The sequence below is a fragment of the Polypterus senegalus genome, chromosome 9, assembly GCF_016835505.1.
Source record: "Polypterus senegalus isolate Bchr_013 chromosome 9, ASM1683550v1, whole genome shotgun sequence".
Taxonomy (NCBI): domain Eukaryota; kingdom Metazoa; phylum Chordata; class Cladistia; order Polypteriformes; family Polypteridae; genus Polypterus; species Polypterus senegalus.
In genome coordinates, this window is record NC_053162.1 from 110,044,349 (window position 1) to 110,060,271 (window position 15,923).

The following is a 15,923-nucleotide window of genomic DNA, read 5'->3' on the forward strand; positions in this document are numbered from 1 at the left end:
TTTATTTGGTTAAACAACCCAATTGTCCACCAAGCAAACTGGCTTATCATGTAAATCTTCTGAAGCAATGGAAGGATAGGGATTCATAACCCTCTTCCGACCAGCACCACTCTCTATTTGAGCTAAAAAGTGACCTTAACTTTGGCCCCAATTGGAAAGCTGGAAGCAGTTATCCTGTCTGTCCCAGAGGTGATAAATGAGAAACCTGGACGGACCTCTCTGGTGGACCACGGCATAGTGACTGAGCCAGGGGTAATCATCAAGGAACATCATATTTGAAGATCTTGCGATCAAACATATGTTGGACCTAGGGGTAATTGAGGAAAGTCATAGCTCCTGGACCAGCCCTATCCTATTGGTTCCGAAGATGGATGGGAGTTGGAGATTTTGCAACTACTTCCACCAGCTTAATCAGGTTTCCCAGCTCAATGCCTACCCAATGCTGTGAGCAGATAATCTCCTGGAGGTGCTCAGCAAGACACAATACCTGACCATACTTGACATGACGAAAATGTGCTGGCAAATTCATTTAATGGAATCCACCAAACTAAAGACCACATTTAGCACCCCTAGCAGATTGTGTCCTTCCATTCAGCTTCCACGGGGCCCCCACAACCTTCCAGTGTTTGGTGGACAAAGTACTGTGGTCCCACAATGCCTACAGTGCTGCCTAACTGGATGATGTTGTCATCTATTCCAGTACATGAAAGGTTCACCTACAACATGTCAAAGATGTATTCCATACTTCAGCAAAGCCGGGCACCAGATTAACCCAAAGAAACTTAGACCAAATATTTAGGTTACCTGGTGGGCAGAGGTACAGTCAGACCCTAGTGTTCCAAAGTTGATGTCATACTGAAATGGCCCCATCCAGAAACCAAGAGGCAAGTCTGAGCCTTTTTGGGTCTAGTGAGTTACTCTCACCTGTTTGTACCTCGCTTCTTAGAGAGGGTGGTGTTTTTGACCAATCACAAAGAAGCAGGCCCCTCTTTGTATCAAAGTATCAACATACAAGTGGTCTTGGAGGCAAATGGTATTGTATACCAGTAAATTACCCTGATGATTGTTCCCAGAAAATGACAATGGGACCGAATGGGTGATTGACAGCAGTATATTAGATCATTAGCACAATCTAGATGAGAAAGGACCATTCACCCCAACAAAGCTCTCCACTTAATTCTTTAAAAATAACATCAAGTCTGGATATGAAAGTCTCTCAAGTCCTACTGTCTACCACACTACCTGATGTGTGCCTATGGTTCTCCATTGACTATGGTGTAAAGAAAAACTGTTTGTGTGAAATTTACCATTAACAAGTTTCCAACTGTGTCTCAATGTTTTTGATGAACACATTTTTAAATAAAAGTCTTGGTCCATTCCCTTCATAATATTAAACACTTCAATCGCATCTGTTCATCAATTGCTTAAACTGAAAAGGCACAGCTCTTTTCATCTATCCTGCTTTTTAATCCCCTGTAACCCTGGAATCAGCTTTGTTGCCATTCTCTGCACTTTTTCCACCACTGCTAATGTCCTTTTTGTAGCCCAGAGACCAAAACTGAACACAGTACTCCAACATGACGCCTTACCAGTGCGTTATAAGGCTTGAGCATAACCTCCTTGGACTTGTACTCTACACATCACACTATATAACCTAATATCCTATTTGCCTTCTTAGTAGCTTCTAGTAGCAGTTTAAAGTGTAGAGTTCACTACAACTCCTAAGTCATTCTCATAAGGTACACTTTTAATATTTAGATCTCCCTTTATGTATTCAAACCTAACACTTTTATTTCCTACATGTAATACTTTAAATTTACCATCATTAAATTTCATCTGCCAAAAATCTGCCCAAGCATGTATGCTGTCCAAGTCCCTCTGTAATGATTCTCAATTATCTGCCAAACCACTTACATTGGTATCATCTGCACAATCAATCAGCTTGCTCCTTATATTCCATTCAAATTCATTTATATATAATAAAACCTTGATTATCCATCACTCAAGTAGCCGTCAGTCTCCATTAACGATCATGGCAAAAAAAAAAAACATTGCGTACGCCAGCATCTACCTATTACTACTGCCACAAGATACTCTGCGAGCTATGCACATTGGAACAACTCTCTCTTGTGCTAGCATGTAGTGTTTTTTCCCAGCACCACGAGTCATGCCGCACTTTGAAATCATAATGTCAGTTACATACCTTCAGCTTTAATAGCGTTTCGTAGCTTTTCTCTTATGTTATAATTAAACTACTATACATTGTTAAGGCCGATAAACATATGTGTATTGTGTTGGACTTGTCACAAAAAATTGAAATTATTTAACGTTTACTAAAAGGCAAAAACACTTTAAGTATTGCTGCAATTTACAGAATAGGAAGAACAACAGTGAACAATATAAAGCGTGACACCAACAAAATTGACAAACGTGTTGAAAATGGAAACTGCTGATGGTAATGTCTTTCAATATTAATGTTAATGTCCTTCTGCATTGTAATTTTCTTTTTAAATTCTTTTATATTATGTTTTATTAATTTATTGTGATGTGCAGGCAGCTTTTGATGTGCTGTGTGGGAGCAGACAGGGCAGAATGCTGTGTAAATGATAAGACTGGGTAAAGAGCTTCTTTTCCATGAGGGGCGGACATGAGTGATAGGAGAAGTTAGGAGAAAAAGGAAAGTGCGGTGGAAGGCAGTTTTGAGTAGGGAGACAATAAGCAGGAGTATTTGCGATATAGAAAGTGGCAGGAGATAATTATTGGTAGGTAAAGTTTTGAAGATGTGCTCTGTAACTAAGATTCCAAGTAAAATATAGTAAATTTCAGTACCTCTGAGTTGTATTTGCTTATTACGATGGTTATTACAATATCATATAAATTAATTATTTTTGTTAGTACTATATTATATTTTGTTTTTACAGTATTTTTGTAAATAAATTAAAATATTCACTAAACTAATATACTGTATATATTTTAAACTAGCTGTTCTGTTATCCATCTTTTCTCTTATTCATCATGGCCTCGGTCCCAAGCCCGGATGGATAATCAAGATTTTACTGTATATTAAAAATAGCAGCACTGACCCCAGTAAGACACCACTCTTAACTTTGCCCGATTCTGATGCCATTTATAATCTCTTTCAAAGTTAAATATGGGCACAAATAATGACATTTGATATGTTGCTGTTAAGTTATTATCACACCCTGGATTCTCTAGGTTTCTAAAGAAAGGACTTGAACTACTTTGAGGGACTTGGACCCTCACCTGGTCTAAGGGGACTCTAACCCCCATCTTTGACCCATACATGCTTGTACTCAGGGACTTTATTGTTTCAATTGTGATGGCTTGGATCATTGCAACTTGTACTAAGCTGCGATTCAAACAAAAGGTTCACCCTCTTTTATGAATTGTCATGATAGTTAAACCTTCTGTATATGGAAACTGCTTTCTAGTGCCAGTTGGGATATAATCTGCTTTAATTTATAATGGAGCAGCTGAAAACTTTATTAGGTCTGGTCTCACAAATTTTTCACACAAATGAAAGTATCCAAAATTGCTGTGAAAAATACTCCAGCAGTCATTTCTATTGACGGAGGCAATGCATTACAAGTGTACACCACACCTTCTTTACAGGTTCAAACTGGGAATCCTTGTCATAAAGACTACACTTTTTTGTTTTTCAGTGTGTGACCCTGTGGTCTTAGATTTCATAATTCATGAATTAAATGGTCTATGGGAGAGAAAGAATTATAGGGAAAGGGTTGTTTCAGCAAATGCTTACACTTTATGGACAGTGTAATTTTGTTCAAACTTTGCCACCACAAAATTGAGACTTTTCTGATAATTATAGTTAATTAAATCACAGGAACAACTTCAGAATAGAGACATTGATGGCACAATAGATTTAATGCTTGTTCTGCTGCAGCTGAGCGAAAAATCTGTGTGCTTTCAAGACCAGAGTCAATAGGAATTGGACAAAAGTCCAGATCACAGTTATTACACAAATCTAGCAGTCCTTTCAGGATTGTTTTTTCAAAAGAAGGATGGTTCTTTTGAAATCCTGTATTGATTACAGAGATCATAGTAAGATCAGTATTAAAAAGAACTATATTCTCCTGTTAATGCTTACAGATTGTCTGGAATTTCATTAAAACACCTCTTACATATATATTCTGTGTTGTTATATTTTACAAAACCTACAGAGTGAGATTCGCACTACCAGGGAATTACAGCATGATGGTCATGTTGGTCATGCATGCAAATAAGAGTTATACAAAGTGCTATTAAGTATAAATATAAATATAAAGTGTTTGTACTTCAATTTTTGAAAGAGACATGGCCATTGCTTAGTTCGTAATGCCAATCAATACTTTGCATTACATACTTTCTGTGTTATGTCAGGTGCATACACAATAAAAATTAAACTAAAGAAATGGTAAATTATGCAAAAGAGTTAAAACCGGATGAAACAGAATGAAGTGACATTAACTATTTGATTTTTTGGTGAGAATATGGAGAAATGAGAACATCTGACACCAGTGTTTCTGAGTGAGAGAAAGAAATTAGTAACTTTTATCATTTATATAAGGCCATGATAAGAAGAAGTGGTTCTGATTAATAGGAATTTTAATTGTTTTTAAATTATTTCAAATCATCACTATGCATTATCAAACATTGCTGTCCAAACTGGTTATTGAGACTTTATTTGAACCATGACAAAAAATTCTGGATCTTCTTCATTACATACAATGAAAGCCTATGAAAGGTATAAGTGTGATGTTTTTGGTGATTATTGTCTAGGTGTTTATGCAGAACACAGCAAGTAATTCACATTTGCACAGAAACATTCAATAACGTCAATTACAGTGGAAGTAAAGGATGTTTTTAAGGTGAAAAAGATGTACAAGCTGGAGGAGAGATGCAGCCATTCACACCTGGATAACAGCTTTTAACAGTATTGTTTTCAGCAGTAATGGACAATGTTTGGTATAAAATAACTAAGACTAATGTAATCAGTCTCTTCAGGTAAAACAAATTGGGCATTTGATGTAGCTATTAGAAAAAGTAAAGAAAAGACAGGAGTGTGCTAATGCAATAGTTAACACTCCAAAGAAGTTAATGACCTTGGAATGGTAAATGGCACTTCTATTCTAAATTTCACCCCGGTTAACAAGATAAATAATTCCACTGTATTTATTAAACTTTTCCCACATAGCGATTACAATTTCATCAGAATTAGGAAAGGCGACAAGTAGAAAATCATTTTCAATACAGCCAATGGCCATAATATGTAGGGGTGTTAGTTTAGCTAACACTTCAGCAGTATTTCAGGCATATGTAAAAAATATGTTTTGAGATATTCTTGGGAGATATGTCTATGTTTACAAAGAAAATATCCTTATCTTAAGATTATGTGCAAGAATTTAAACATGTTAATGAAGTGTTTACTATATTTCATGAGAATAATTTGTCAAATTAGATTAGCCTGAACTTCACAAAATATCAGTATTTTTTTTTTTTTTGAGTTATTATATGTCTAGATCCAGGCTTAGCATGGAGCAGTCCAAATTGGATGAAATTCTTAATTGGAAAGCCACTGAGAATCCTAAGTGTAAGCATTTGTGGGATTTTTAAATTAACATTGATTAATAAAAACAAAACTAGCTCTGTTATTGCTCCAATTACACTCTAACATAAAAGACCACAAAGACGTTTCATTGAACTCAAAAGTTTCAACAAGCATTTGATTCCATAAAACAAATTCTGCCTGTAATGACTCAACACAAGTGAACAGAAGGCAACACATGACTTTGCCATAAAATACAGTGCATCCGGAAAGTATTCACAGCGCATCACTTTTTCCACATTTTGTTATGTTATAGCCCTATTCCTTATTTTCCTCAGAATTCTACACACAACACCCCATAATGACAACGCGAAAAAAGTTTACTTGAGATTTTTGCAAATTTATTAAAAATAAAAAAACTGAGAAATTACATGTACATAAGTATTCACAGCCTTTGCTCAGTACTTTGTCGATGCACCTTTGGCAGCAATTACAGCCTCAAGTCTTTTTGAATATAATGCCACAAGCCTGGCACACCTATCCTTGGCCAGTTTCGCCCATTCCTCTATGCAGCACCTCTCAAGTTCCATCAGGTTGGATGGGAAGCGTCGGTGCACAGCCATTTTAAGATCTCTCCAGAGACGTTCAATTAGATTCATGTCTGGGCTCTGGCTGGGCCACTCAAGGACATTCACAGAGTTGTCCTGAAGCTACTCCTTTGATATCTTGGCTGTGTGCTTAGGGTCGTTGTCCTGCTGAAAGATGAACCGTCGCCCCAGTCTGAGGTCAAGAGCGCTCTGGAGCAGGTTTTCATCCAGGATGTCTCCGTACATTGCTGCAGTCATCTTTCCCTTTATCCTGACTAGTCTCCCAGTTCCTGCCACTGAAAAACATCCCCACAGCATGATGCTGCCACCACCATGCTTCCCTGTAGGTATGGTATTGGCCTGGTGATGAGTGGTGCCTGGTTTCCTCCAAACATGACGCCTGGCATTCACACCAAAGAGTTCAATCTTTGTCTCATCAGACCAGAGAATTTTGTTTCTCATGGTCTGAGAGTCCTTCAGGTGCCTTTTGGCAAACTCCAGGCCAGCTGCCATGTGCCTTTTACTAAGGAATGGCTTCCGTATGGCCACTCTACCATACAGGCCTGATTGGTGGATTGCTGCAGAGATGGTTGTCCTTCTGGAAGGTTCTCCTCTCTCCACAGAGGACCTCTGGAGCTCTGACAGAGTGACCATCGGGTTCTTGGTCACCTCCCTGACTAAGACCCTTCTCCCCCGATCGCTCAGTTTAGATGGCCAGCCAGCTCTAGGAAGAGTCCTGGTGGTTTCAAACTTCTTCCACTTACTGGTGGTGGAGGCCACTGTGCTCATTGGGACCTTCAAAGCATCAGAAATTTTTCTGTAAACTTCCCCAGATTTGTGCCTCGAGACAATCCTGTCTCTGAGGTCTACAGACAATTCCTTTGACTTCATGCTTGGTTTGTGCTCTGACATAAACTGTCAACTGTGGGACCTTATATAAACAGGTGTGTGGCCTTCCAAATCATGTCCAATCAATTGAATTTGCCACAGATGGACTCCAATTAAGCTGCAGAAACATCTCAAGGATGATCAGGGGAAACAGGATGAACTTGAGCTCAATTTTGAGCTTCATGGCAAAGGCTGTGAATACTTATGTACATGTGCTTTCTCAAGTTTTTTATTTTTAATAAATTTGCAAAAACCTCAAGTAAACTTTTTTCACGTTGTCATTATGGGGTGTTGTGTGTAGAATTCTGAGGAAAAAAATTAATTTAATCCATTTTGGAATAAGGCTGTAACATAACAAAATGTGGAAGAAGTGATGCACTGTGAATAATTTCAGGATGCACTGTACATTAGTGTTGTTAGTGTAACCCCAAAGATGTGACAGATTCAGGAAAGAGAATATTAGCTTGACTTCACGCATGATGCAACTAAAACTCATTTCACCTTCTGAGACCTAGTCCACACTATCTACACAGTTGTCAGTGCTGGCTGCCCTCACGTGATTTACCTGTCTATTGCCAGGGCCCTATGCAGTTCTTTTATACTAAATGTGATAAATGAATTCCTGGAACATGTATGTAGTGTCGTCGATTTGGGTAAAAATCACATTTTTTTATCATGAAGATATAGTCCAAAATGAATTCATTTAACAGGGACAAACAGTCAAACAACAGTGGTTACAATATTATATTTGAATGAAAAGACCTGAACTGTGATATCCTGATAGTTGGAGAATACCCTCCTGCCCCCCTTTTTAAAAATAGGAACCACCCCCCAGGCCATTACACAAGGAGAGCTGGACAGAGTCATAGAAGGGCATCAACCCAGCAGCAGCACCAGTATCTGCTCCTTCGTGTGAGGAGGAACAGGAGGAGAACTGCTAGAGCCCTAAAAAGTCACCTCCAGCTATGTACTGGTGTGCATGATGCTGACCAAACTGCCAGAAACAGACTCCATGAGGGTGGCATGATGGCCTGAAACCCTCTAGTGGGGCCTGTGCTCAAAGCCCATCATTATGCAGGTTCACACTGAGCACATGTGACAGATGTGAAAAAGTCTGGCACATGCTGTGGTGAACATTATGCAGCCTGCAACACCATCCATCATGACCGGTTTGGTGGTGGATCAGTGAAGGTCTGGGGAGGCATACCTTGGAAGGTCAGACAGTGCTAGGCTACTGTTCCCTGACTGCTGTTAGGTAGTGGAATGAACTCCTCAGAGCCATTGTCAGAGCTTACGCTGGTGCAGTGGGCTCTCGGTTTTTCTTGCTTCAGGATAATGCCCGGCATCATGTGGCCAGAGTGTGTAGGCAGTTCCTGGATGTCAAAGGCATTGATGCCATTGACTGGCCTTCATGTTCCCCTGACACCTGTATCCAATTGAGATCCTCTGGGATGTAATGTATCATTGCATCCAATGTAGCCAAGTAGCGCCACAGATTGTTTAGGAGTTCATTCATGCCTTGATCCAGGTCTGGCAGGAGATTCCACCGGACACCAACTCATCAGAAGCATGCCAGATGTTGTCAGTAGTGCTTGCAGAGTTGTGGGGGCCATACACACTAGGAAGACTTGGAGTGTCTGAACATAGGAATAATGCTGCAGAGCTGACTGTAAAAAGAGGAAGACTACATTGACAGTCCACTATGAAATATTGAAGACAAATAACTAAATATTGCAAAGCAGTCCATCTGGACAGACAATCCGATTTCTTTAAAATTATAAATGGTAGTACAGGAAGTCCAAGAGTTTTATTCTCAACTTTTGATCATCTTCTAAATCCAGCTCAATCAACTGAATATCTGCTGAATACTTCTAGATAAACTTGCTTTTGCAGCTTTTTTAAAAACAAAATTAACTATAGATTTAATATAAAACATCCCTCCAAAGTTAATCCTGTTATACCTCAGCATGCTGTTTTTAGCAAATTAAATTCCTTCACATTTAAATAAGTTTACCTGAACTCTGTAAAATAATTTCTCAACTAAAACTCTCCACTTGTGTCCTTGACCCATCCCCAACTGGCCTTTTCAAAGAAGCCTCTCATTGTAATACTTGACACAATTAATCCATCAATAGATACAGCTGTTCTCAAACTGTGGGATGCACCCCCCAGGGCGGGTGCTGAAGCTGTACAAGGGGGGCCTTGAATAAATGAACAAAATATCAAAATAAATTTTTTACATTTTTATTTTAAATTTAAATTTGCAAGCATATAATCATAACGAATGCATTATAACTAAAATTAAAACATTTCTAAGGCATACATCTAATGACTAACTGACGACCGGCGCCGCTGCTGCTGCTTTTCTAGTCGCGTATTTTCAATCCAGAAAGTTCGAGACGTATCAGTATCTGTCGCAAACATTCGGATAACAGTAGATCAGGTGATAATGCGGCGCGACTGCACCACATTGGCAGCGTAGCCAATATTGCCAAATTGAGTTAAATAATTTACTGTGTATTGGGTTATTTTCATGATATAACTAACAGCGGTATAATATTTGTCGGATGAAAATACGTTTGCCTCACACCAGATTGACGTCATCGGTGTCCTCTTTTACGAGATTTTTAAAAATTAAAACATATTTAATCGTTTCTTTACATAAAAAATAATTAAATAAGAATAAATAATTTATTTTTTGCTTTTGGGATTAAAATTACTACCAAAAACCACACAAGGCATTTTAACAGTTATTAAAGCACTTAAAAAAAAAATAAATTGCAAATATTTCATCGAAGTTAGCCGAACACATGCAAATCTTATGGAAGTAAAAATGATAGGATACCGTGACACCGCATGAGTATCATACCTTTGTTAGTTGTATCATGGGTTATTCTCATCTATCTTATATTATGCAGGGGTCACAGAATTATTCCAGGTAGAATGGGGGTTGGGGACGCGAAATATGAAAGTTTGAGAACCGCTGAATAGATAAGTGAGTCTTCGAAGATTGTATATAGACTGCAGTAGTTAAATCCCTGCTCAAGAAAAATAATCTCGACTACTCTGTCTTTGACATCTTTACACCTATTTCTAACCTGTATATTTTAAGTAAAATTCTAGAAAAAGCAGTTTTTCAGTAATTACATTATTAGTTGATTTAAATTTTCTATTCTTGATAAGTTTCATTCAGGATTTAGAACACCTCAGAGTACAAAAATTGCACTGGCTAAAGTAGGATATGACTTGTGGGTTATTGTGGATGCATGCCTGATATTTGTGCAGCACCTTAGTAAATGGGTAGGTCTCTCAGGCAGTGTCTTAAATTGGTTTGTCTTATTTAACAGGTAGAAAATTTGTTGTTAGTTGTGGTTAGTATTGAGCTGTAATGTGTTACTGAGTACTGCATAAGCCATTATTGTGATATTATTACTTTCCTTAGTAATGAATAGAGTAAGGGATACCAATTTCACAAACATTAATAATATTATAGCTGTGATTCCAAGTAATGCTGCACTACTGTATTGCCCAAACGTGATTTGCTTTTTCTCTTACATAGGCTAATTTATGATGATGTATATGTGCGACAGGTCAGGACAAGTCACATAGGATACTAACTAAACAGCTAAATAAAACATGGAAGGTGATGGAAGGGTTGAAAGATATACTTTCATGTCCTGGAAGTATTGTCATTATTTTAATTTTTTCTCAATCAAAGATGCAAAGAACATCATCATCAATTGTAAACTTTGTGCCAGCAGCAAAATACTTTCAACTGTGAAAAATACTACATCTTATTTATTGAAGCATCTGAAATGGCGGCACAGCAGCAATGTGAAACTTGTGCTAACAATTAGGCTGTAACTGCCAGTGATGGATGCACTAATACTAAACAACATAAACAGGATTTCAGTGCAGGACACAGTAGTGGAGAGACCTTAAGTGAAAAAGATCTGAAAAAGCTCATCACTGGTAATATTGCAGAGCACATGTTACCTATTTCCACAGCTGACTCACCCTCATTTTGATGCATTGTTGAGAAAATAACTGTGAAGAGTGATGTCAAGCCTCCTCAGACAAAGACATCTGCCGGCTGTCTTGAGAGACAATATATGGTGATGGAGTCTAATTTGAAGGCCATACTCAACTTTTTTCCACCACAGTTGATATCTGGACAGCTAAAAACAAAAGCTTACTGGCTGTAACAGTTCACTGGATCAGCAGTTCCACTTTGGAGCATAACAAGTCTACAATTGCATGTAAAAGAATCAGGGTGGCACACATTTAATTGTTATTGGTACAGAGATAGAACAAGTTAATTCATTATATAGGCTGCATGGGAAAGTTGTGGCCACTATAACAGGCAATATGTCAAATTTTACCAAGGCATTTAAAATATATAGGCCTGTCAATTCAGAGTCTGATTCTGAACTGGAAGAAGATACTGTCAATGAGGATGTTGTTTTTACAGATCACAGAAGCCATTGAGATTGATGGTCAGTTTACTCTCCCAAGACATTACAGGTGTGTATCAAATACAAATAACCTAATTGCCACTGGTGATGTTAAGACATACTCATCTTCCAATGAAGACAACAAGTCCATGTATAGGAGAACCATCATGAAATGCACAACTCTCTGGTCCAATGTAAGTCACTGCATCAGAACATGTGGGGGAAGTCAGCCTCAGAAAGCTACTAGTGCCATCATCCATAAAGTGTAATTCATTTTATGAGGCAATTTCTAGAATCACCAGAATTCCATTGAATGGGCTGAATTGCCTGTGTGTGAAACTGGGAGTTAAGTGATCCAATGACAAGGAATACCAATTCTTTTGTGAACAAAGGCTAAAAAAAGTAATATGAGTAACATAAAAAATTAGTTTTGATACCAAGTAATACATTTACATTTATTTGCTTGGCAGACACTTTCATACAAAGTGACAAAAGAGGTAAACATAATCAAGTAACATTAGGCTAGGGCCTGTTTGTTCAGCAAGTGTAGTAGAACAGGCAACAAAAGTTGATTGCCAGAAGGGAAAAGATATAATAACTACTTAATTTTAAAAAATAGATTAACAATCGATAAAGTAATTAAACTTAATGTAAAAACAAATCAACAAACAATATGAAAGATCACAGAGTAAAGTAAATCACCTTAAAGTTAAGTAAGTAATAAGTTAAGTAATATTATTAGTTTTTAAATTGAGCAATACTGTAAGTCATTGGTTCTCAACCTGTGGGGTGGGTTGCCGGTGGGGGGGGCGAAGTAACAAAAAGGGGTTGCGAAGATGTGAAAAAAAGAAATCAAGAATTTATCAAAAATATGAAAAAAACCTGTTGAAACCAAAACAAATTAACTTAAACTACAGTAATCCCTCGCTATATCGTGCTTCGACTTTCGCGGCTTCACTCTAGCGCGGATTTTATATGTAAGCATAACTAAATATATAACGCGGATTTTTCGCTGCTTCGCGGGTTTTGCAGACAATGGGTCTTTTTACTTCCTGTACATGCTTCCTCAGTTGGTTTGCCCAGTTGATTTCATACAAGGGATGCTATTGGCGGTTGACTGAGAAGTTTACCAATCAGAGCACGCAGTTAAGTTCCTGTGTGCTGAATGCGGTGTTAACCAGGAAGTCTTGTCTCGCTCATTCAGCATCAATGTGTTTCGCTGTGTAAAGAGTTAACTTTGGTGCTCTTTTGTGTTTATCTTTGTGCATAGTCAAGCCCTTCAAGCTCCAAATCAATCTGCTCCTGCTACTGCTTCAGGGGCCATGCCCAAGCGCCAACGAAAGATGTTAACGATTGCCGAAAAGGTAAACGTTTTGGATTTGTTGAAGGAAGGGAAAAGCTATACCGCTGTAGGACGCCATTACAGCATCAATAAGGCTACGATTCTTTTTATTTAAAAAGTAGGAAAGGAATATAAGATCTACGGCCGCAGTGTCCTTTTAACCAGGGTGCAAAACGAGTTGTAAGGGGATGTAATAAGACAGTAGTCCGGATGGAATCTGCTTTAGGGATTTGCATTGAAGACTGCCGGATGAACAACAAAGGTGGTGCTACACAGTCGTCTGAAGTGGCTCCTTTAGAAGGGTTGTAACGCTCTCCTTTGTTGTGCAGTAAAATTAAACTCATCATTATCGGACAAGTCATCGTGTCATTGTTGGTGTGTAACCATAATTAATTTTCTACTTACAGTACTTAGTACATGTACGTACATTTAGTGTCACTGTACACACATTTACTGTATACAATTTTTCTTGCATTGTACGTATTTATTGCTATCTATCGTAATGGCTGTAACATATGTGATATCGGAGACACTTGATATCTTTAAAATAATATTTAGGTTTTACTGTATATAAACAGTGTGTTTACATACATAATTTCAATGAATCTTACCTAATATCTAAGAGAATACAAAGGGATTATGCTGTATAACTGCAGGGAATATTTATAAACAGTGTGGGAGAGTTTATAAGGGCTTAAAATATATAAAAATAACCATACAAACATATGGTTTCTACTTCGCGGATTTTCACCTATTGCGGGGGGTTTGGAGATGCGGTCGCTTCTCCAAAATGGTGACACAGTGGGAAACAAATACATTTTTTTTTACGCAAAGCATACAATTATACAACTCAAAATTATATATCGAGCACATCTGTCTCGACTAAAACTCTCCAAAATGTTTCCAGGACATGATCCAACCTGCGAACGTTGCAACCAAGTCCCAGCCTCAACAGGTCACATGTTCTGGGCCTGCACCAAATTAACATTATTCTGGACAAAAATTTTTAATCACCTGTCAGACAGCCTTGGACTCACAATCCCTCCTAACCCATTAACAGCTGTGTTTGGGGTTCTTCCAGAGGGGTTTAAAGTGGAGAAAGACAAACAAACTGTGATTGCATTCACTACACTGTTGGCACGCAGACTCATTCTGATAAACTGGAAGAATCCAAACTCTCCTCTTTTAAGTCAGTGGGAAACCGATGTGTTATATTATTTGAAATTGGAAAAAATCAAATACTCAGTTAGAGGATCTGTACAGACCTTTTTCAAAACATGGTAGGATCTAATCAGTAATATTTTAAAATAAGTTCATAAAGCACAGAGAATTTTTTTTTTTAAATTAGGTATGTTTACAAGCCTTAAATTTAACGTTATTTGGCTTGCTCTCTCTCTCAGGGGTGGGGATCGATCTGTTCTTAACTCAGTTTTTCTTTTTGTAAAATCTTGATTGCTTTGTATGGATTGTAATAAAATTACTAAAAAAAAAAAACAAACAAAAAAAAAAACAAATACATTTTTTTTTTATCTCATCTATGCTCGATCATCTGGCTTGCTGCTGCTGCTGCTTGTGCCGTGCTGCATAATCTACATGTCAAGCAGTGCTTCGAACATTTAAAAGCCTGTACAGCAGCTATCCTTTTGTCTCATTGTCTCGTCTCGCGGGACATTAAAGTGTCTCAGAGAAAATCACGACTCGACCCAAGATTTGTTTTTATAATAGAGAGGCAACTTAATTTAGCATAGCAAGGAAAACTACACAGATCTAAACAATTGGATTTGTTTTGTTTGATGTAGTGCAATAGCCAATTCTTTATAACTGTACTTTTCTTTATTGTATATGATGCTTTTTCTAAAGTATTTTTGCTGGTATTATATGTACTATATCTGTTGTATTTCTTTGTCCTTTGCATAAGTTGTTTGTTTTTGAGACATTACTGAAATTCTCATTAATATGATGTCTCAATGATTAAACCAAGTGTAAAAAGTTTCACATGTTGGTGTGTATTTAATCTACTATTTTTTCACTTAGGTAACCTCATATGCTCTCTTTGTTTAACTGAAGACTTACAGAACATACTTAAGCAAGGAAATGATTATCACAAAACTAAAAGATAAAGACTTTATCAAGAAAAAAAGGGTTTTTTTTACATTTGCTTTTTCAATATTTATTGAGAGTTAATTTGTAATTGTATTCCTTCTATTAAGTGGGCTCCTAACTAGAACAACCAGGACCAAATTCTTTCTTGCATTGCATTTTTTCGTCTACTGCATTTTTAACTTTGTTAGGTGAGACTGTGATACTGATGATACTGTGGTGCTGAGAAATTCTTTCCAGGTTCACACTAGTACAGTATCTTTATACAACTGAACCCATTTGCAATTGTACAGAATTAAAGCTGTGCTGGCACAGTGTGTAAATACTGAGTTTAAAGTTTGCTGAGTTGGCAGCCTTTACTCTAAGTCATCTGCAGCATATATCCAAGCTTCTTAACCCAATTCATAGTTCTAATTTATAGTACATTTTTGTTATACAGATCAAAAAGGGCCAATCAAAATGTTAATATCTATTATCACCATATAATGAAAGTAAGAATACAAAAACTGCCAGTCCTCCATAGATGTATTTACTATAGCCAGTGTTTACATTTTAATTCATAAATTGTGCACAAAAACAAAATAATTATTTTTTTGTCTAAAAAAATTAGTAATCAGTAACAATTACAATTACACTTAATCATATTTTATTCTGTTTGCTGATTATGATTAATATAAACATGGAGATGAGGAGCATGAGCCCAGTTTTGAAGCATTAACCAGGAACCAGCCCAGGTGAGGCACTAACTGCAGAAAACAGACATACAGTTGAGCACTGGCAATTAATATGACTTTCATATCTCACACATTTGAAGAGAGCTGAAGCACTAGGAGGAAAAACTACATTGACAAAGCAAACTCAAGAAAACTTTTCACAAACAGTAATTAGACCAGGAACTGAAAGCAAGTCACATGAACTTTAAGACAGAAACACTAGCCTGTGTGCTACTATGCCAGCCTTCTAGTCAAACATATTTAGAATGAAGT